A 22,549-nucleotide genomic window follows, 5' to 3' on the forward strand; every position below is an offset into this window, starting at 1 on the left:
GGGAATTCCACAAATTCACAACTCTCTGGGTGAAAACGTTTTTTATCACCTGTCTTAAATGGCTTCCCCTTTGTTCTAAGACTGTGGCCCATGGTTCTGGACTCGCCCAACATTGGGAACATTTTTCCTGTATCTAGCTTGTTCAGTCTTTTTATTCATTTATATGTTTCTATAAGACCCCCTTGCATCTAACAAGAGTGTTTTATTGTCATGTAGAACAATTTCCTGCATCTAGCTTGTCCCAGATAGAACAATTAAATTCTTACTTTCAGCAGCACAACAGAATCTGTAAACATAGTACACTGTAAACAATATGATAAGATGCCCCCTCATCCTTCTAAACTCCAGTGAATACAAGCCTAGTCTTTTAAATCTTTCCTCATATGACAGTTAAAAAGAAAAAGGGTGGCTAAGGTGAACGTTGGTCCATTGGAGGGTGAGACTGGAGAGTTGTTGGTGGGGAACATGGAAATGGCAAAGGCATTAAACGAGTATTTTGTATCAGTCTTCACCATAGAAGACACAAAAAATATTCCAACGCTGGATAAACAGGGGGCGGTAGGAATGGAGGAGCTAAATACTATTAAGATCACCAAGGAGGTGGTATTAGGGAAATTAATGAGACTGAAGGAGGATAAATCCCCTGGGCCTGATGGATTACATCCAAGGGTCTTGAGGGAGATAGCGGTGGGGATTGTGGATGCATTGGTGATAATTTTCCAAAACTCCCTGGAGGCAGGAACGGTCCCAGTGGATTGGAAAATGGCCAATGTAACACCTATATTTAAAAAAGGAAGTAAACAGAAGGCGGGTAACTATAGACCGGTTAGTCTAACATCGGTGGTGGGTAAAATGTTAGAGACAATTATTAAAGAAACACTAACGGGGCACTTGGATAAACATGACTTCATCGGACAGAACCAGCATGGTTTTGTGAAGGGGAAGTCCTGTTTAACGAATCTGCTCGAATTCTTTGAGGAAGTAACAACCCGGGTGGATAAAGGGGAACCGGTGGATGTGGTATACTTGGACTTCCAAAAGGCTTTTGACAAGGTGCCACATAAGAGACTATTGCTAAAAATAAAAAATGATGGGATTGGGGGTAATATATTAGCATGGGTAGAGGATTGGCTAACAAATAGGAAGCAGAGAGTGGGGATAAATGGTTCATACTCGGGATGGCAACCGGTAACTAGCGGGGTTCCGCAAGGGTCGGTGCTGGGACCCCAGTTGTTCACAATTTATATAAATGATTTGGAGGAGGGAACCAAGTGTAATATATCAAAATTTGCGGACGATACAAAAATGGGAGGAAAAGTAGGGGATGAGGAGGATAGGAAGAGTCTGCAAAAGGATATAGATAAGCTAGGTGAGTGGGCAACAACTTGGCAGATGAAATTTAATACTAATAAATGTGAAGTCATTCACTTTGGGAAAAAAAATGATAGGGCAAGTTATTTTCTAAATGAGGAGGAGCTGCGTTGTAATGCAACGCAAAGGGATCTAGGGGTATTAGTACATGAATCACTAAAAGTTAGTATGCAGGTGCAGCAAGCAATCAGGAAGGCCAATGGAGTTTTGGCCTTTATTGCTAGGGGGATTGAGTATAAAAACACGGAGGTCTTGCTGCAGCTGTACACAGTATTAGTGAGACCACATTTGGAATACTGTGTACAGTTCTGGGGTCCATACTTAAGAAAGGATGTACTAGCCCTGGAGGCAGTGCAGCGAAGGTTTACAAGATTAATTCCTGCAATGAGGGGATTGACATATGAGGAAAGGTTAAGTAGGCTGGAACTCTACTCTTTGGAGTTTAGAAGAATGAGAGGCGATCTCATTGAAACATATAAGATCGTGAGGGGCCTTGATCGGGTGGATGCACCGAGGATGTTCCCAATGATCGGGGAAACTAGAACTAGGGGACATAGTTGCAGAATAAGGGGGGGCTCTTTTAAAACTGAGATGAGGAAGAACTTCTTCACCCAGAGGGTGGTTAATTTATGGAATTCACTGCCCCAGGGAGCAGTGGAAGCAGAAACTTTAAATATATTTAAGACTAAAATAGATGGTTTTTTAGCTGCCAAGGGGATAAGGGGCTACGGGGAGAGGGCAGGGATATGGACCTAGGTATGGTTAGTATAGTAAGACCTGAGTGATCTCCTGGACAAGTGTCGATCGCCTGGATTGGGGTCGGAGAGGAATTTCCCGGATTTTTTTCCCGAATTGGACCTGGGTTTTTATCCGGTTTTTTGCCTCCCCCAGGAGATCGCGAGGTTCTTGGGGTGGAGAGGGGTGATAGCGGTATAAAGGGGAGGGTAGTGTCTTGTGTTCTGTGTCTTGTGTCTACTGTTTGTGGGTAAGTGTGTCTGTTTAGTGTTCAGCCATGAGCGAATGGCGGTGCGGGCTCGACGGACCTGGTGGTCTACTCTCGCACCTACTTTCTATGTTTTTATGTTTCTATGTTTCTTTTAGGTTATTTGATGGTTAGGACAGGTTTAGAGGGGTATGGGCCAAATGCAGGCATGTGGGACTAGTGTGGTTGGGACATGTTGGCCAGCGTGGGCAAGTCTGTATTCTTTCTTTATGTGCTGCACTGGCAAGAAGCATTTCATTTCACTACACATAGGTGTATGTGACTAATAAATAACCTTTGAACCTTTGGTGGTTTATTTCCCGCCCTGTCAACGGACGGAGCGTCACGTGACGTCCCGCCTACTTCATTAATGCGGTCACCACGTGACGTGCCGCGCCGCCATCTTGTCGATGCGGCCATGACGACGGTCGAGGCCGGAGCGCGGGCGGGAAGATGACGTTGAAGGTGAAGCGGGTTTGGGTTTATGTTTCTGCTCCACGTCCCCGCCCGTCCGTCCCCGTCCGTCTGTCCGTCCCCGTCCGTCCCCGTCCGTCTGTCCGTCTGTCCCCGTCCGTCCCCGTCTGTCTGTGTCCGTCCGTCTGTCCCCGTCCGTCCCCGTCCGTCCCCGTCCGTCTGTCCCCGTCCGTCCCCGTCCGTCTGTCCCCGTCCATCCGTCTGTGTCCGTCCCCGTCCGTCCCTGTCTGTCTGTGTCCGTCCGTCCCCGGGGCTCGAAGCGGGCGCTCCCTGTAGCCCCGCCCACCCCGGGCGCTCCCTCGCTGGACTGTGTTTTGTGAAACGTTGCTTGACGAGTTCAAAAAGGTAGAACTAGACAGGCATTTAGCGCGAGGGGGAGGGGAGAGGGAGGGGAGTGGGGGGGGAGTGGGGGAGGGGGAGGGGGAGGGGGAGGGAGGGAGGGGGAGAGGGGAGGGGAGGGGGAGGGGAGGGGAGGGAGGGAGGGGGAGGGAGGTGTCGCAGCGGGAGAGTTGCTGCCGCCTGACAGACAGACAGACAGACAGCGGCCGCCACAGATGCGGGTTCGATCCTCTCTACAGGTACTGGCTGCACGGCCTTGGCTCCTTCCCCCCCCCCCCCCCCCCCCCCCGTGGCCTCGCTGGGTTTTCTCCGGTTTACTCCCACACCCCAAAGTCGTCAGGAGCTGAATTCCGCGAGTCATGGAGGATAAGTGTACACAATCTCTTTGCCGTGTACAAAAGATGGTGGTAATAGTGAGGTGAGACTTCCACTGCTGAATCACTATCGCTGAATTAAAGTATGTACTCATTCCAGATTCTTTCATCCTCCTTCAGTCTGTACAGTAATATCAATCGGCTAATTGTGCTACAGATTCCTGCCCCTCCAATGGTTGTACTACTGATCAAAGAGGAGGAGCCCTGCTGCGGTTATGTTGCATAGGTAGGTAGTGAGGATCCATGTGATTATGTATCCCATATAAATTACATAATTAAAAATCTGGTTATACGTGGTTTAAAATTAATTTGCACAAGTTGTCCTTGAAAGCGAATCAGATGGTCGACACACTTTTACACACTTTTGCCAACGTTACTGATTTGAATGTTGCCAAATCAACCTCAAAGTTGCTGTTGTTAAGCTAAAGTTGACTGACTAAAAGAAACATAGAAATTAGGTGCAGGAGTAGGCCATTCGGCCCTTCGAGCCTGCACCGCCATTCAATATGATCATGGCTGATCATCCAACTCAGTATCCCGTAGCTGCCTTCTCTCCATACCCTCTGATCCCCTTAGCCACAAGGGCCACATCTAACTCCCTCTTAAACATAGCCAATGAACTGGCCTCAACTACCCTCTGTGGCAGAGAGTTCCAGAGATTCACCACTCTCTGTGTGAAAAAAGTTTTTCTCATCTCGGTTTTAAAGGATTTCCCCCTTATCCTTAAGCTGTAACCCCTTGTCCTGGACTTCCCCAACATCGGGAACAATCTTCCTGCATCTAGCATGTCCAACCCCTTAAGAATTTTGTAAGTTTCTATAAGATCCCCTCTCAATCTCCTAACTTCTAGAGAGTATAAACCAAGTCTATCCAGTCTTTCTCCATAAGACAGTCCTGACATCCCAGGACTCAGTCTGGTGAACCTTCTCTGCATTCCCTCTATGGCAATAATGTCCTTCCTCAGATTTGGAGACCAAAAAAGAAAGGAATAGAACAAAGAACATTATGGCCCCATGGCTAACAATGTCTGTGCCGAGCATGATGCCAAGATAAACTAATCTCCTCTGCCTGCACGTGATCCATGCCCCTCCATTCCCTGCATATCCAGTTGCCAATCAAAGGATATCGAAGAATGCCATAGAACTGGCAAAAAAACTCATAAATAACTAATTGTCGAGTTCAGCATCTTAAATTGTTTTACTCACTCCCCTAACCAGCAGCGAGCGAATCAAAGTACTGCATTTCAGTTGTTTAGTCTTGGCCTTGATGCTTCCTGCAGCACCTAGTGATAATTACAGTTCTATAACAGCGGCAGGATTCTCAATTTCACTGCCTACTAAGTTGGGAAGCAGTTTTGAGTGACGCTAAATATCTTGGCTTTGGATTAATTCCAGAGGATCCTCGAATGAAATTCACCTGTTGCAGCTCTACTTCGACACACATTGTTTGTAAAATCTTCACCCTCTCCTCTGGTTATCTCCTCTTTACACTCTCAGTCCTGGTGCAGGGTCTCGACAAGAGACATAGATTATTTCCTTGTTTCCACAGTACTTGGAAGTACCCGCTGAGTTTCTCCAGTAATGTTGCAGTATAATAATGCTATTGTCAATGATACCAGAAATTATTTTCTCCACAGTCAAGGATGGACAGATTGCCTCTTTAAAGAACATTGGTAGGAAATTCGACACTTGTGCCCTGATGTCCAAGGTAAAATAGGGGAAGGCTTATTATTGGAATTAGCTTTTATTTCAATGTATTACAGGAGTACAATTTACTGTGCCGTTGTGTTGGTTACTGCACTGGAGCTATCACTTCATATTCACTTTGCCCCTCATCGTTTAACCTCCCCACCATCTTTCAAATGAAAGAAAAACATTGTGGACGTTCCCCCAAACAATAGGAGAGTTTAGGCAACATGGTGTAATGTCAATGATAATGAAGGGATGTTGCTCATTTAGTGGAGATTACAGACTTTGTTTGTCTGAAAGTTTTTGCTTGTTTTGGTCATTTTCTTGATCACTTTTAACAGAAATTTTCAACAACCAGCTTTTAATATTCATAAATTTGGAGACAAATGGATTAATTTAGCAATAATTTGTGAATCTTGTTCTCTCCATAATAAAGGTTGCATAGCACTAGTGTAAGGAAATTGACTCTAAATTACCTACTTGTTATCTCGTTGATAGCTTTGTAAAAGTTGTTTTACTCTCACTAAATGGAAAAGTATATTATGTCTATACTGTTGATCAAAAACCTTCCCTCAATGTTTTTGTCTTTTCCCGAGGTAAAATTTCACATTTTTCTGCCAATACTTAATCATTTTTACAACTCTTCTAGTGTATGCTCAGCTGGCTCTGTTCCTACCTTTCCAACAGATCCCACCATCTCTCTCCACAACCACACCTCTGCTACAGCCACAGTCACTCAAGGCGTTCCCCAAGGCTCCGTACTCGGCCCCCTCCTCCATCATCTACATCCTCCCCCTTGGTCAGATACTCCGCCACTTCAACCTGGACTTCCACTGTTACGCCGATGACACCCAGATCTACCTCGGCACCAAATCCCCCCCCCCCCCCCCTCTCCCATATCAACTCCTGTTTGTCAGCTATAAAAACCTGGATGCAACATAACTTCCTCAAACTCAACAGCGATAAGACAGAATTCCTCCTCATAGGCTCCAAAGCCACACTCAGCAAAATCAATAACCCCACTCTCACCATCGACGGCACCACTGTCTCCCCATCTCCCCAGGCCCGCAACCTTGGCGTGATCTTTGATTCCACCCTCTCCCTTGAGCCTCACATCCGCCATGTCACTAAAACCTCCTTCTTTCATCTCCGCAACATTGTCAAACTCAGACCCTCTCTCACACCTCCTGCTGCTGAAAGACTCATCCATGCCTTCATCTCCTCCCGACTGGGCTATTGCAACTCACTTCTCCTTGACGTCAGCTCCACCTACATTAACCGACTCCAACTGGTCCAGAACGCAGCCACCCGACTCATAACCCACACCAAATCCTGGCATCACATCACTCCAGTCCTCAAACAACTTCACTGGCTTCCCATCTCCCATCGGATCACCTACAAAATCCTGATCCTCACCTACAAACCCCTCCACCATCTGGCCCCCCCATATCTCACTGACCTCCTCTCCCCCTACCAACCCTCACGGTCCCTCAGATCCACATCAGCCGATCTCCTCTCCAACCACAAGTCCAACCTCTGCAGTTTTGGGGACAGAGCCCTCTCCAGGGCAGCTCCCAGGCTCTGGAACTCCCTCCCCCAACTGATCCGCAATTCCGTGTCCCTCACCATCATCCAGTCCCGCCTCAAGACCCATCTCTTCGCCTCTGCCTATCCTTAGCCCCACGTCCCCCTCCCTTTTCATCTGTGCATTAATTGCCTCATATTGTGTTTTGAATTGAATTCTGTCTTTACTTTGTGTACTAGTCATGTCTCTACTATTTATTTCATTCCCCTTACATGTTTTCCTCTACCTGTAAATTTTTGTAAGGTGTCCTTGAGACTTTTGAAAGGTGCCCATAAATAAAATGTATTATTATTATTATTATGCATATTTTTTTTAAACACAACACTGCGTTTTTGAAATGTTGATTTTCTCCCTCTATATATATGTTAGGTTTGTTTTTTGCTTGGATCTTTTAATCCACCATGATTTTTCGTATATTTGTAAGTCCAAATTCATTTTTTCCCATTAGATTCTTAGATAGTTAGCCTAGAAATTTGGCACATCTGAAAAACAAGTGTTGTAAAGTTGAAAATTGTATTAATGTGACATCATGTAATTTTGCACACATTCTTTGGTGCATTACTTTAGTGAGTGATTTGTTAACCTAACATCCAGCTCAGCAAAATAATGGCAAATACCAAATGGGATCTGTTTTGGAACTGTACAAAAGGGACGGATTGCATCTTAACAGGTGGGGGGGACCAACATTCTGGCAGGCAGGGTTGCCACTGCTACACGGGTGGTTTTAAACTGAATAAGGGGGGTGGGGTGTCAAATGGGATAGTCGAGGATGGAGTTAAAGGGAAAGAAAGGGATAGAAACATAGAAAATAGGTGCAGGAGTAGGCCATTCGGCCCTTCGAGCCTGCACCACCATTCAATATGATCATGGCTGATCATCCAACTCAGTATCCTGTACCTGCTTTCTCTCCATACCCCTGATCCCTTTAGCTTGGTTAATGACCCCCAGAATTAACGGGAAAGGAAGCTCATAAAGGGATTGGAGACTATGGCCAAGTGTAATAGGGATCGATGTGAAAGGTGAGATGCGTAAGGAATTAAAAGTATTGTATATGAATGCGCGAAGTATAAGAAGTAAAGTAGATGAGCTTGAGGCTCAGTTAGAGGTTGGTAGATATGACATTGTGGGGATTACTGAGACCTGGCTGCAGGAGGATCGGACCTGGGAACTTAATATTTAGGGTTATACATGCTATAGAAATGACAGGCAGGTGGCCAGAGGAGGGGGGGGGGTAGCTCTGCTGGTGAGGGAGGGAATTCAGTCCCTTGTGAGGGAAGACATAGGGATTGACGAGATTGAGTCACTGTGGATTGAGTTGAGGAATTGTAAAGGCAAGAAGACACTAATTGGTGTTATTTACAGACCCCCAAATAGTAGCCCGGATGTAGGGTGTAAGTTGCAGCCGGAGTTAAAACTGCCATGTAACAAAGATAATGCCACCGAGGTGATGGGGGATTTCAATATGCAGGTAGACTGGGAAAATCAGGTCGGTTCAGGACCCCAAGAAAGGGAGTTTGTAGAATGCCTCCGAGATGGATTCTTAGAGCAGCTGGTAATGGAGCCGACCAGAGAAAAGGCAATTCTGGATTTAGTGTTGTCCAATGAACCAGATATGATAAGAGAACTCGAGGTAAAGGAACAGCTTGGAGGTAGTGATCATAATATGATTAGTTTTAATCTGCAATTTGAGAAGGAGAACGTTAAATCGGAAGTGGCAGTGATGCAGTTGAAGAAAGGGGAATATAAAGGCATGAGAGGGGAGCTGGCCAAAGTAGACTGGAAAGTGATCCTTGCAGGAATGACGGTGGAACAGCAATGGCAGGAATTTCTGGGCATAATCTGGAAGACGCAGGATAATTTCATTCCAAAAAGGAAGAAAGATTCTAAGGGGAGTAGGAGGCAACCGTGGCTGACAAGAGAAGTTAGGGATAGAATAAAACTAAAAGAAAAGATGTATAACACAGCAAAGAGCAGCCGGAAGCCAGAGGATTGGGAAACTTTCATAGGACAACAGAAGGAAACGAAACGGGCAATACGGGCTGAAAAGATGAAGTACGAGGGGAAGCTGGCTAGGAATATAAAGAAGGACAATAAAAGCTTCTTTAGATATGTTAAGGGAAAAAGAGTAGCAAATTCAAATGTGGGTCCCTTGAAGGCAGACACGGGTGAAATTATTATGGGCAACAAGGAAATGGCAGAAGAGTTGAACAGGTGCTTCGGATCGGTCTTCACTAAGGAAGACACAAACAATCTCCCAGATGTACTGGAGGACAGAGGATCGAAGGGGGTAGAGGAACTGAAAGACATTTTCATTAGGCGAGAAATAGTATTGGGTAGGCTAACGGGACTGAAGGATGATAAATCCCCTGGGCCTGATGGTCTGCATCCCAGGGTCCTCGGGGAGGTGGCTCTAGCATTGGTGATCATTTTCCAATGTTCAATAGATTTAGGATCAGTTCCTGTGGATTGGAGGATAGCTAATGGCGAGTGGAGTGCCGTAAGGCTCAGTGTTGGGGCCGCAACTGTTTACCATATATATTAATGATTTGGAAGAGGGAATTAGGAGCAACTCTAGCAAATTTGCGGATGACACAAAGCTGGGTGGCAGTGTGAACTGTGAAGAGGATGTTAGGAGGTTGCATGGTGACCTGGACAAATTGAGTGAGTCGGCAGATGCGTGGCAGATGCAATATAATATAGATAAATGTGAGGTTATTCACTTTGGTGGCAAAAACAAGGGGGCAGATTATTATCTCACTGGGATTAGGTTAGCTAAGGGGGATGTACAGCGAGACCTGGGTGTCCTTCTACACCAGTCACTGAAACTTGGCGTGCAGGTACAGCAGGCAATGAAGAAAGCTAATGGAATGTTGACCTTCATAACAAGAGGATTTCAGTATAGGAGTAAATAGGTTCTTCTGCAGTTGTATAGGGCTCTGGTGAGACCACAGCTGGAGTATTGTGTGCAGTTTTGGTCTCCTAATTTGAGGAAGGACATCCTTGTGATTGAGGCAGTGCACCGTAGGTTCACGAGATTGATCCCTGGCATGGCGGGACTGTCATATGAGGAAAGATTGAAAAGACTAGGCTTGTATTCACTGGAGTTTAGAAGGATAAGGGGGGATCTTATAGAAACATATAAACTTATAAAAGGACTGGTCAAGTTAGATGCAGGAAAAAAATTCCCAATGTTGGGCGAGTCCAGAACCAGGGGCCACAATCTTAGATGAAAGGGGAGGTCATTTAAGACTGAGGTGAGAAAAAACTTTTTCACCCAGAGAGTTGTGAATTTATGGAATTCCCTGCCACAGAGGGCAGTGGAGGCCAGGTCACTGGATGGGTTTAAGAGATAGTTAGATAGAGCTCTAGGGGCTAGTGGAGAAGGCAGGTACGGGTTATTGATAGGGGACGATCAGCCATGATCACAATGAATGGCGGTGCTGGCTCGAAGGGCTGAATGGCCTCCTCCTGCACCTACTTTCTATGTTTCTGTTTCATCTCCAGGGAGATTTTCAATGACGTTGGTCTAAATAACGACTGCCATTGATCACGGAGAAGAACCAGCTTTTATTAATCAAGCTGAAACTGAATATCGTTAAAGTACAAATCTATGTTCTTGTAGTCTGATTGTTGCATGCTGTAAGCATGCTTATTGAACTGTACAGCACAAGAACAGACCCTTTGGGCCACAGTGTCTGTGTTAAACATGATGCCAAGACCATCTCTTGCTTACCTGTGCCTACATTCCCTGCACATTCATGTGCCTATCAAAGAGCCACTTAAATGCCACTATCGCATCTGTCTCATCCCCAACCTTGGCAGCGCATTTTAGGCACACAACACCCTCTGTGTAAAAAATAAAATAAAAATAGATCTATAAAGATTGTCCTCCACATCACATTCAAACTTTGCACCCCACACCTTAAAGCTATGCCCTCTAGTATTTGATGTTTCCATTCTGCAGATTAAAACGATTCTGACTGTATCTGATCTATGCCACTCATTTTATATATTTCTATCATGTCTCAGTGAAACCTCTGACGTTCGATAGAAAACAATCTTAATTCTGACTAACCTCTCCCTGTCGCAAATACCCCTTAACCCAGTCAAACTTAACAATTCCAGACATTTGCAATCACAAATATCTCATAGTGCCTCTGGATCTTACACTCCTAATCATAGTTGTCAAGAAGTTAGTCCTCAAGACAACATAGGCTAGTAATTATTTCTGAAGAGGCGGAATTGAGAAAATCATTTTTTACACAGAGAGTGGTGAATCTGTGGAATTCTCTGCCACAGAAGGTAGTTGAGGCCAGTTCATTGGCTATATTTAAGAGGGGGTTAGATGTGGCCCTTGTGGCTAAAGGGATCAGGGGGTATGGAGAGAAGGCCGGGATGGGATACTGAGTTGGATGATCAGCCATGATCATATTGAATGGCGGTGCAGACTCGAAGGGCCGAATGGCCTACTCCTGCACCTATTTTCTATGTTTCTATGTTTCTAATTAAAATTTCAAAGTTACTGAGTTTTGATTCTGCTTCATATGTGGAAAGAAGTATGACTTTACATGGAAGCATTGGAGAGGATACAAATATGATCAACAGGTGTGGTACCAAAATTGGGAATTACAACTCTATTTTGAACAATGAGTTAATTTGTCTGGGAACAATAGGAACTTAACAAGATACTTGGGTTCTCCATTTCACCCACTACCAACCCTTACCGACAACCATGGCTTATTCCAGACCGAACCATATGTCACTTTAACCACTTCTTTGCTGTGGCGAGCCAGGAAAGGGCTGAGGGCCTCATTCAGGTTCCCAGTGTAGTAGTGGAGAGGGCAGCGACTCATGCTAAGTTCCTTACACAGCAGTGTCATCACTGACACATCTAAACAATAAAGTAATGATGATCTATTTTAGCATAATTCCACTCCATTATTCCATTCCTGGACACATCCTGAGCAGTAAACAAGATGCTGCGTAGCATCAATCCTTTTACTTAGGTCCTTTCACTTTGTTTGATTCTGTGTGGCACTTTAATGAAGGCCTTCGAAACATCTCTGGTTCTGATGTATCTTTTGCAGGTTAAGAATTGTGTAGACGAGGCGGCCTTTTCACCAAACATTTTCGCTTGTTTCGCCAAGGCCTGCATCTGTTTTCTGTGGCCCCCCCCCCCCCCCGTTCTCTCTTTTCTCCCCCCCCCTGCCCCCCCCCAGATGCACTCTAATTTCTCCCACCATCCCCCTCTTCTTTAACCCTCTCCATCCTATCTATATAGAAACATAGAAAATATGTGCATGATTAGGCAATTCAGCCCTTGCAGCCAGAACCACCATTCAATATTATCATGGCTGATCATCCAGAATCCTAACCTTGTTCCTGCTTTCTCCCCATAATCCCTTGATTCCATTAGCCTTAAGTGCTATATCTAACTCTCTCTTGATTTGCCCTACACTGCCACCTGTGGCAGAGAATTCCACAGATTCACAACTCTCTGGGTGAAAAGGTTTTTCCTCATCTCAGTCCTAAATGGCCTACCCCTTATTCTCCCCCAACATGGGGAACATTTTCCTGCATCTAGCCTGTCCAATCCCTTAAACATGTTATGTTTCTATAAGATCCCATCTTATGCTTCGAAATTCCAGTGAATACAAGCCCAGTCTAAATTCCATTGAATATAAGCCCATTATCTCGCTCCTTCTGTATTGTATTTCACCCCTTTTCTCTCATTATCTGACAGCCTTGTCTCTTTTTTATTTCCAGTGTTTATCCGCCCATCTGCCAATAAAACCTCCTCGCCTGTATCCACTATAACTTGCTAGGCTTTGTCTCCTCCCACATCTTTTCCAGCTTTCTCACCTTCCCTATTACCACCAAATAAAATCACCTATTCATTCCCTTCAGTGATGTAGCCTGACCTGCTGAGTTATACCAGCACTGTATCAGGGCTTTTTTTCTCTGTTGCCAACCGGGCAACCTAGGCAGCTTTTTCAGTTGCCAAATGACAGTTTAGGTGGTCATTTAAGACGGCTTGCATGGCGTGTGCGGTAATGTGCTCGGACGAAGTGCGCAGTTACCAGTCGGAATTATGCTCATTGAAGCATTCACATATTATTTCTGCTTCAAATAAAGTCACAAACTAAACATATTCACCAATCAAGACATGATATATCCCACAATAACATGCAGCAAAATTATAATACATTATCTCAACTCTTTTTACACGTTGCAATGAATGCAATTTCTATTATTTCTTTCCACTTCCAAACAAATGTGGTTGGATGATTCAGCGTATGGTCAACCCGTGTCAATAAATCCTGGACCATATTAACATATATGCTTAACCATGCACACTACAGATTGATGCAAGCATGTTTTCTGTGAAGGACTGAAAATTATCATGACATGGCCATAGCATGGGTCGTTATTGGTACATAAACTCACTTGCTTCCCACATAATTTATCCACAACAAAATATACAGGTTGCAAGGAAATTTCGAAAGGCATTTTAAGATAATAGCTGTTAAAACCGACGATACCCACCTGACAGGTTAAACATTACACTAAATGACAAGAACTGTCTGTGGAATTCTCTGTCTCAGAGGGCGGTGGAGGCCGGTTCTCTGGATACTTTCAAGAGAGAGCTAGATAGGGTTTTAAAGATAGCGTAGTCAGGGGATATGGGGAGAATGCAGGAACGGGGTACTGATTGGGGATGATCAGCGATGATCACATTGAATGGCGGTGCTGGCTCGAAGGGCCGAATGGCCTACTCCTGTGCCTATTGTCTATTGTCTATAAGAGATGGCCAAATGACATAACTGCAGCAAATGTTCTTTTGGCAATATGTTTAAAGGTGTCAAAAAGCCACATTACTGGACATTCAGATTAGATGTATGTGTTGTGAACAGCAATGAAGATACCAAGTTTGTATGCACCAGATTAAATAAAAAATTATTGATAGACGCTGTTTCCATCATCCCCACTGGCAATTGGGCAACCGTTAATTTCGAGCCTTGCTGTATGTTTTATCTTTGGTGTGCTAGTTGTAAATGTGCGCTGCATCTGCTAAATTATTTAGATTTTATGTACCCTGCTATACCCTACCTTGCTATTTTATGTACCCCACTGCTATAAAGGCACTAAATGTAGCCGCCAAGGAACGCAGGGACAATACATAATAAGAGATTGTGAAATCGACAGAAGAATGTAGGGCTGGGTGTTTATGCGTGCTATTTTCATGATATTTATTTTAGTTGTTTATCTTTTTTTAAATATTTTACCTTGTATGTATCGTTAGCTTTTAGAAATGTTTGAATGGTGCACTGACTGGCTGACATTTTACAATTTCGTTGTACATGGTTCATGTTACAATGACAATAAAGAAACTATTCTATTCTATTCTATTCATATCTTTAATTTAAGTCCACAGTCTAGCATTTCCCTAATGCTGATGCCAGCCTAACTGACCTCATTTTCTATCTCCCTCTCTCCAGAAATAGTGAGGCGTCATTTGCTCTCTTCCAATTTGTGTGAACCATTCTGCAACCTACGGAATTTTGGAAGATGATGAACGGTGCGCCTGCCTGAAAGGCTACTGATCAAGTTCTGGAATTTGGGCAGCTATTTTCCAGCCGGCACGGACTCCATCTTCTATGTCACCAACTCTACGATTCCTTGAAACTGGCAAGACGTCTGATTGACACAACACAGTGGAAACCTGGAGCGATCTCCCCAAAAGGCTTTTTGGATGCTGTGGGTCAGTTGGTACTTTCACTGCCATGTTCGATAAAATTTTGGTGGGAGGGTTAATGAGGGATTCGGAGCAAATGTGCATAAATTAATCGGAGCACAGGCCTCCCCTGACTAACAAATGGATTCCATTTGTACAGATGTTGATTTTTGTACGTCAGAAAATAGACAAAAATCACTCTATGTTTACCATTTTGTAATGAATGGCATTAAAAAACACATAATGCTGACAAGAAGGAACAATTGTTAAATGAGACAAAACTAGTTCTAACGTTCCTAGAAATGAACGTATGTATGTACATCGGACTTTTGAATTTAATAGTGGAGCTTTTCTGCATGTATGGGTTTCTCGTAAGTGGGGCATTTGTTACTCTGGGATGGCCTGTGTACTGCTCTGTCATTGTCTAATTGATTATGCTTTTAGCTTTGAAGAGGGATGTTGTGCGGATCATCTAATTGAGGTATAGAAAAGTATTTATGGCATGGAATATAATGTTATATTCAGGACGGAGGGACGGAATGCTGAGGCACAACAAATTTGCCATATGCTTGTTTAGTTTCTGTAATGAAGAATGAATTGTAATCTGGCAAGCAAAGTCATTAATGGATTGTCTCACGATTCCCAGGCATACTTTACACATGCCTGGCTATTTCACGTAATAGATCAAAAGTATTGCCTTTGATTCTTTTTCACTAAATCAGTATCTCTTGGTTGGAAACGTTTATGCCTTTGGCAAGACCCGTATATACGTGACTGATCTATAAACACTTCTTTTAACCTTCTCTAAGCACGACAATCCCACTTTCTTTGGATTTTTCATGGATGTGAAGCCTTTCATCTTGATACCATTCTTGTTGTTTAATGCAATCGAACAGACTTGTGTTGAAGCGATTTGTAAAAACGTAGCATACCTTGCTTTTATACTTTGCTTCTCTGTTCCAAAGGTTCTGTGTTTGTTTTTTTAAACTGACTACGCAACCAACTTGTTCTGCAATTGTTAAAAATTGCCGTTGTACATCTGCAGCGGTCTCTGTCCCAACATCCCCCATAAAATTGTACCATTTAGTTTACATGCAATTCTAGAGGTGAGAGCTGGGTTACTGTTCCTTCTCCGTTGCTAATGTAGCACATCGTGCAGTGTAGCAATGAATCCACTGATGAGATGGAAAAGCTTTTCCCACTGAGAGTAGGGAAGATTCAAACAAGGGGACATGACTTGAGAATTAAGGGACTGAAGTTTAGGGGTAACATGAGGGGGAACTTCTTTACTCAGAGAGCGGTAGCTGTGTGGAATGAGCTTCCAGTGAAGGTGGTGGAGGCAGGTTCGTTTTTATCATTTAAAAATAAATTGGATAGTTATATGGATGGGAAAGGAATGGAGGGTTATGGTCTGAGCGCAGGTATATGGGACTAGGGGAGATTATGTGTTCGGCACGGACTAGAAGGGTCGAGATGGCCTGTTTCCGTGCTGTAATTGTTATATGGTTATATGGTTATATGGAGGTGATGTGGAATGCTTGGTTTTAGGTACTGGTCATTCCAATCAATGACAGGACTCAGTCACAAGTCATAGACAACTCTAGACTGTCATTAGAACATTGGACATTAAAAACTACTGTAGAATTGCATGTAAACATGGGTGACAAACTGCATTAATATTTCCCATCATTACAAGCATCTGATAATGCCACAAAATACTCCTGCCAGAAATATGCAAAACACTTTTGCTTTAATTAAACTAATAATCCCATTACAAATTGCCTTACTTGCAAAGCCTAGATGTTTTTGTGTCACCGTCAGAGTGGTAAATGTGACGTATCCTTCCTGAGTAATCGATTTTAAATGCATTTACGTTCAAAAGTCATTCGAGTTTATTTAACCATTCGCCCCATTGAGTCTACTCCGCCATTTAATCATGGCTCATCTATCTTTCCTTCCCGACCCCATTCTCCTACTTTCTCCCATAACCTTTGACACCCTTCCTAATCAAGAACATGTCAATCTCTGCTTTAAGTATACCCAATGACATGGCCTCCACAGCGTCGGAGTTGATGAATGCTGTGATGGTGCTAGAGATGGTGGCCTGGTGCTCGTCAGTGGGGTCATGGTCCAGGGGTAAGTAGGAGGAGGTGTCCGAGAGTTGGCGCGTGGCCTCAGCTTTGTAGAGATCGACGCGCCAGACTACCACGGCCCCTCCCTTGTTGGCAGGTTTAATAACCCAGTCTGGGTTGTTGCGGAGTGAGTCGATGGCAGTACGTTCGGGGGGTGGGGGGGGGGTTGGGCGGGTGAGATTGGAGTGAGACGGGAGTGGAGAAGGTGAGGCGGTTGATGTCGCGACGGCAGTTTTGGATAAAAAGTTCTAAAGCAGGAGGGCCACGATGGGGGGTCCACGATCATCATTTTAATACACCTTTGGTTTTGTATATTAACTCCTGAATGTTTCTGATCCTATACCCACCTTTCTCAGCTGTGGTATTTTCACAATTGTTTATTGGTTCTTACAAATCATTTCTCCATGCTATTTGCTTTTAAGAACAAAGTCTTCCCTGGGTGCCACGCTTTACCTACATACTTGTGCACTAGAGCGTACTCCGAAAGGCATCATTGCTGTAGGGATGAGTTTTTAAGTGGAGATGGCCTCTTGGCTCCCGTCATCGTCTCACAAAAGACAGAGCACCTGCCTCGTAGTACATGTGATAATGTCCTGTTGAGTTCTTGTCCTGCAAGTCAGTTATAAAAGCTAGTCCTAGCACAATGGAGGTGTGGGGAAAGAATATCTAGCTTGTTTCAGTGGAATGCAAAACAGGTGGGCTGCTTTGAATAATGATCTCAACTATGGGAATGCTGTTGGAGATGCATTAATTGATGCAAATGGATAGAATGCTATCAAGCTCCTGCCTTGCATCTGTTTGCAAACTTCGGGACATGAGTAGATGGGTTACTACAATCCCTGACCAGCTCTTGTAGCCACAGTCATTGTGTTTGATCTAGTTGAGTTCTGGCCATTGACCACCCCAGAATTTTGGTGTGACTTGGCAATGCTAATGCGATTGAACATCATCTGCCTGCGGTTCGATTCTCCATTTTTGGAGCTGATCTTTGATTCTTCTGTGTATGAATGTTACTTGCCACTGTTTAGTCTATGCTAAATGTCATCCAGATTCAGCTGAATGCTGGACATGAACTAATTCATTTTCTAAAGATTATAGAGTGATACAGTGTGGAAACAGGCCCTTCTGCCCAACTTGCTCACACCAGCCAACATGTCCCAGCATTAGTCCCACCTGCCTGTGTTTGGTCCATATCCCTCCAAACCAGTCCTATCCATGTACCTGTCTAACTGTTTCTTAAATGTTGGGAAAGTCCCAGTCTCAACTACCTCTTCTGGCAGCTCGTTCCATACACCCATCACCCTTTGTGTGTTAAAGTTACCCCTGTAGTGGCACCAAACGTGGTGAATAAGGCCAGACGTCAGGCAGGTTCAAACAGTCGTTTATTCAGGTTCTACACATTAGGTTGGTGCGCTAACTATATTATCATTGCTGCTGTAGCTGAGCGAGGCTGTTTTCTCGGGCTCAGCTACCTGTTGACCGCTAAGATCTCGAGGTGAGATAACCTTAAGTAGCAGGACACTCCCTCTAGCTCATGACGTCACGCACCAGCCCTCGTACCTACTGACGAGGGTTCGACCATAAGTGACCCGTGTATTGGCTAACGCCACAGGATCCCCCCCAGAACCGGAGGAAGGAATAGAATGGTCGACATTCCAGTGAATATAAGCCCATTATCTCCCTCCTTCTGCATTGTATTTCACTCATTTTCTCACATTATCTGACAGCTTTGTCTCTTTTTTATTTCCAGTGTTTATCAGCCCATCCCACAATAAAACCTCCTTGCCTGTATGCAACTCTAACTTGCTAGGCTTTGTCTCCTCCCACTTCTTTTTCAGATGGATAATAAAACATTAGGTTAGACCATTTTTCATTAAAAAGTTACAAATTAAGACCTGCAATTTATTTTAATCTGGATAATTAGTCAAGCTGGATGATGAGTAGATTGGCATTATTTTTGTAAATGTTCACCTTATAAAGTAAGAAGCAACATTGAGGATATTAATACACATATCATGATTTAACATGGCACTGAAAATTCCTGGTAATATTCTTGTACCATATGTTATGTGCAAGATTGCAAAAAGCCAAAAACTACTTGCACCTTTTTCTTTCATGCCGTTTTCATGTCACAATAACGTAGAATGAACAGCATTTGATTTTACACTAATGCTCCATTTCTAGAATTCAAGTCGCTCATCAAGGCCTATGCAATGAAACTAGAGAGAGCTAACTCTCTAAGGGGGTAGAGGAACTGAAATAAATTTTCATTAGGTGAGAAATAGTATTGGGTAGGCTAATGGGACTGAAGGATGATAAATCCCCTGGACCTGATGGTCTGCATCCCAGTGTCCCCAGGGAGGTGGCTCTAGAAATAGTGGACACATTGGTGATCATTTTCCAATGTTCAATAGATTCAGGATCAGTTCCTGTGGATTGGAAGAAAGCTAATGTTTTCCCACTTTTCAAGAAAGGAGCGAGAGAGAAAACGGGGAATTAAAGACCAGTTAGCCAGACTTCGATGGTGGGAAAGATGCTGGAGTCAATTATTAAAGAGGTAATAATGGGGCATTTGGATAGCAGTAAAAGGATTAGTCCAAGTCAACATGGATTTATGAAAGGGAAATCATGCTTGACTAATTTTCTGAATTTTTGAGGATGTGACAAGTAAAATGGATGAAGGGGTGCCAGTGGATGTAGTGTATCTAGACTTTCAGAAAGCCTTTGTTAAGGTCCCGCACGGGAGACTGGTGACCAAAATTAGAGCACATGGTATTGGGGGTAGGGTGTTGACGTGGATAGAAAATTGGCTGGCAGAGTAGGAATGAACGGGTCCTTTTCAGAGTGGCAGGCAGTGGCGAGTGGAGTGTCGCAAGGCTCGGTGTTGGGGCCGCAACTGTTTACCATATATATTAATGATTTGAAAGAGGGAATTAGGAGCAACACTAGCAAGTTTGGGGATGATACAAAGCTGGGTGGCAGCGTGAACTGTGAAGAGGATGTTAGGAGGTTGCAGGGTGACCTGGACAGGTTCAGTGAGTGGGCAGATGCGTGGCACATGCAGTATAATATAGATAAATGTGAGGTTATTCACTTTGGTGGCAAAAACAAGGGGGCAGATTATTATCTCAATGGGGTTAGGTTAGGTAAAGGGGAGGTGCAGCGAGACCTGGGTGTCCTTGTACACAGGTCATTGAAAGTTGGCTGACAGGTCAGCAGGCAGTGAAGAAAGCTAATGGAATGTTGGCCTTCATAACAAGAGGATTTCAGTATAGGAGTAAAGAGGTTCTTCTGCAGTTGTATAGGGCTCTGGTAAGACCATATCTGGAATATTGTGTACAGTTTTGGTCTCCTAAATTGAGGAAGGACATCCTTGTGATTGAGGCAGTGTAGCGTAGGTTCACGAGATTGATCCCTGGGCTGGCGTGACTGTCATATGAGGAAAGATTGAAAAGACTAGGCTTGTATTCACTGGAGTTTAGAAGGATGAGGGGGTTCTTATAGAAACATATAAAATTATAAAAAAGACTGGACAAGCTAGATGCAGGAAAAATGTTCCCAATATCCAGAACCAGGGGCCACAGCCTTAGAATAAAGGGGAGGTTATTTAAGACTGAGGTGAGAAAAAACGTTTTCACCCAGAGAGTTGTGAATTTATGGAATTCCCTGTTTCTATAAGATCCCCCTCATCCTTCTAAACTCCAGTGAATACAAGCTAAACTCCAATGAATACAGGATGCATGGTTTCACTGTCTTCGCCTATTGAAAGAATTAAACATAGCAGGTATGTGCAATATGAATTAGATAGTTGCTACCTAAAGATGCCAGTAAAATACAAATCAAGTCACATTCTTTCTGAATGGGGATTATGCATTACATATTAAACCAAGTAAAGCTTACAGTTTGAAGAAAGATGCATGCAGTGATTTGTTCTTACCCAGTGACATAGTTCTCCAGCATTTTTAGTATAAGCTTCTTTAAGAGAATGTTTCGGAGCAGACAGGTTTTCACGTTGGTTCCTTGTCGTTTTCTTCAATTTAAAACCTTTTCTTATGTCGGACAGAAGAAATTATGTTTCACACAAAGCGTCCTGTACAGTATTGCCATATCCCTGATCCTCGATTAGTAAGTGTACAGAAATAGTCTGCAGAGCCCGTATGCAAGAGGTGCCATATTTTAGTGCCATTTTAAAAGTCCACGCTCTCGATCTTATGACACATCCCGACACATCCTAGGCTGTGTCGGGATGTGTCATAAGATCGAGAGCGTGGACTTCAATACCATGCATGATCCACAGTAAAAGCAGCACACGCAGGCAGCATCCCTGGAGAGAAGGAACGGGCCCCGTCCAAGGAAGGAGATGGCCAGAGGCCCACAACATCCTAGGCTGTTGTGGGCCTCTGGCCATCTCCTTCCTTGGACGGGGCCCGTTCCTTCTCTCCAGGGATGCTGCCTGCGTGTGCTGCTTTTACTGTGGATCATGCATGGTATTGAAGATGCACTGAGCTGGCATGTCATCATTTTTGGACATACCTGAAGCTGCCCTTCTGCACTCCTCATTGAACTAGTCTTGATCCGCTGGCTTGACTGAAACGAAGAGAAGAATGAGGAATCTGCTAAGTCATGACATTGTAGAATGTGGTGGGTTGTATTTCTGCTGATGCCCCACAGTAATTGTTGGAGAGTTAAGAGTGTTTAATTGTCGTACGTACCGGTAACAGAACGATTAAATTCTTGCAGCTAGCAGCTTAACAGGCTTGACTCACACACACAGATAAAACATGAATTAAAAAATGGAATACATTTATAACCATAATACTAGGTAACCATAATAATGCAAAAGCGGGAGTCCTGCGCTCGGTCTTGCTGATATAGAAGAGTCCACACCTGGATGGACTTGCAGAAAATGTGAATGTGCTCATGTATGAATGGCCCCCTTCACTTTCAGAGAGCACATTACAGGTACACCTTGAACAGCAGATACAGTAAATGTGGTTGGAGGTGGTGCAAGTGAACCTCTGCCTCACCTGAAAAGGTTGTTGGGGTCCTTGGACTGAGTAAGTAAGGTTCTTTATTTGTCATTATAACATGTAAAACATGTACAACAAAATTAAAAATGCCAACCAGTCAGTGCACCATTCACACATTATCTAAAAGCTAACGATACGTAAAAGAGAAATATCTAAAATAAACAACTAAAGTAAATAACCTGAAAAAAAAGCATAAACACACAACTATACATTCTTCTGTCGATTGCACAATCCCTTTGGTATGTAGCGCACCTGCGCTCATTTGGTGGCTATATTAAGTGTAGTTATTGCTGTGGGATAAAAACTGTTTTTGAGTCTGTTTGTCCTTGTCCTCATTGATCTGTACCGTCTGTCTGACGGCAACAGTTCAAACAGGGAGTGTCCAGGGCGGGAAATGTCCTTTATAATGTTCTGGGATTTCTTGAGACAGTGGGAACTGTGTAGATCCTCCAAGGTGAGGAGAGGGCAGCCGACAATCCTCTGGGCATTGTCAATAGCCCTCTGGAGCGCTTTCCTCTTAGCCGCTGTGCAGCTGGTGTACCACACGCATACACAGTATGTTAGGATGCTCTCTATGGAGCACCGATAAAAGGACAGCAGCAGTCTCTGGGTGATGTTATTCTTCCTGAGCACCTTCAGGAAGTGCAGTCTCTGCTAGACCTTTTTCAGCAGCGCAGAGGTGTTCACGTTCCATGTCAGGTCCTCCTCAATGTGGATTCCCAGGAAGCGGAAATCCGCCACCCTCTCCACACAGTCCCCTCTAATAATTAATGGTGTAATGTCCGTTTTCTTCTTCCTGTAGTCTATTATGAGCTCCTTTGTCTTTGAGGTGTTGAGGA

At 43.9% G+C, this 22,549-nt stretch overlaps 2 long non-coding RNA genes across 2 annotated transcripts; both read left to right on the top strand.

Moving 5' to 3' along the window:
* The first annotated feature begins 3,703 nt into the window (after positions 1-3,703).
* Positions 3,704-14,420, top strand: LOC116966191. Its single transcript, XR_004409921.1, has 3 exons — positions 3,704-3,766; positions 5,177-5,247; positions 14,313-14,420. It is a non-coding gene; the product is annotated as an uncharacterized LOC116966191 (long non-coding RNA).
* Position 14,421: 1 nt separating this feature from the next.
* LOC116966192 lies at positions 14,422-20,926 on the top strand. Its single transcript, XR_004409922.1, has 4 exons — positions 14,422-14,575; positions 16,792-16,796; positions 19,870-19,879; positions 20,916-20,926. It is a non-coding gene; the product is annotated as an uncharacterized LOC116966192 (long non-coding RNA).
* Positions 20,927-22,549: the final 1,623 nt, after the last annotated feature.

This window comes from Amblyraja radiata, chromosome 36 (assembly GCF_010909765.2).
Source record: "Amblyraja radiata isolate CabotCenter1 chromosome 36, sAmbRad1.1.pri, whole genome shotgun sequence".
NCBI classification, from domain to species: Eukaryota; Metazoa; Chordata; class Chondrichthyes; order Rajiformes; family Rajidae; genus Amblyraja; species Amblyraja radiata.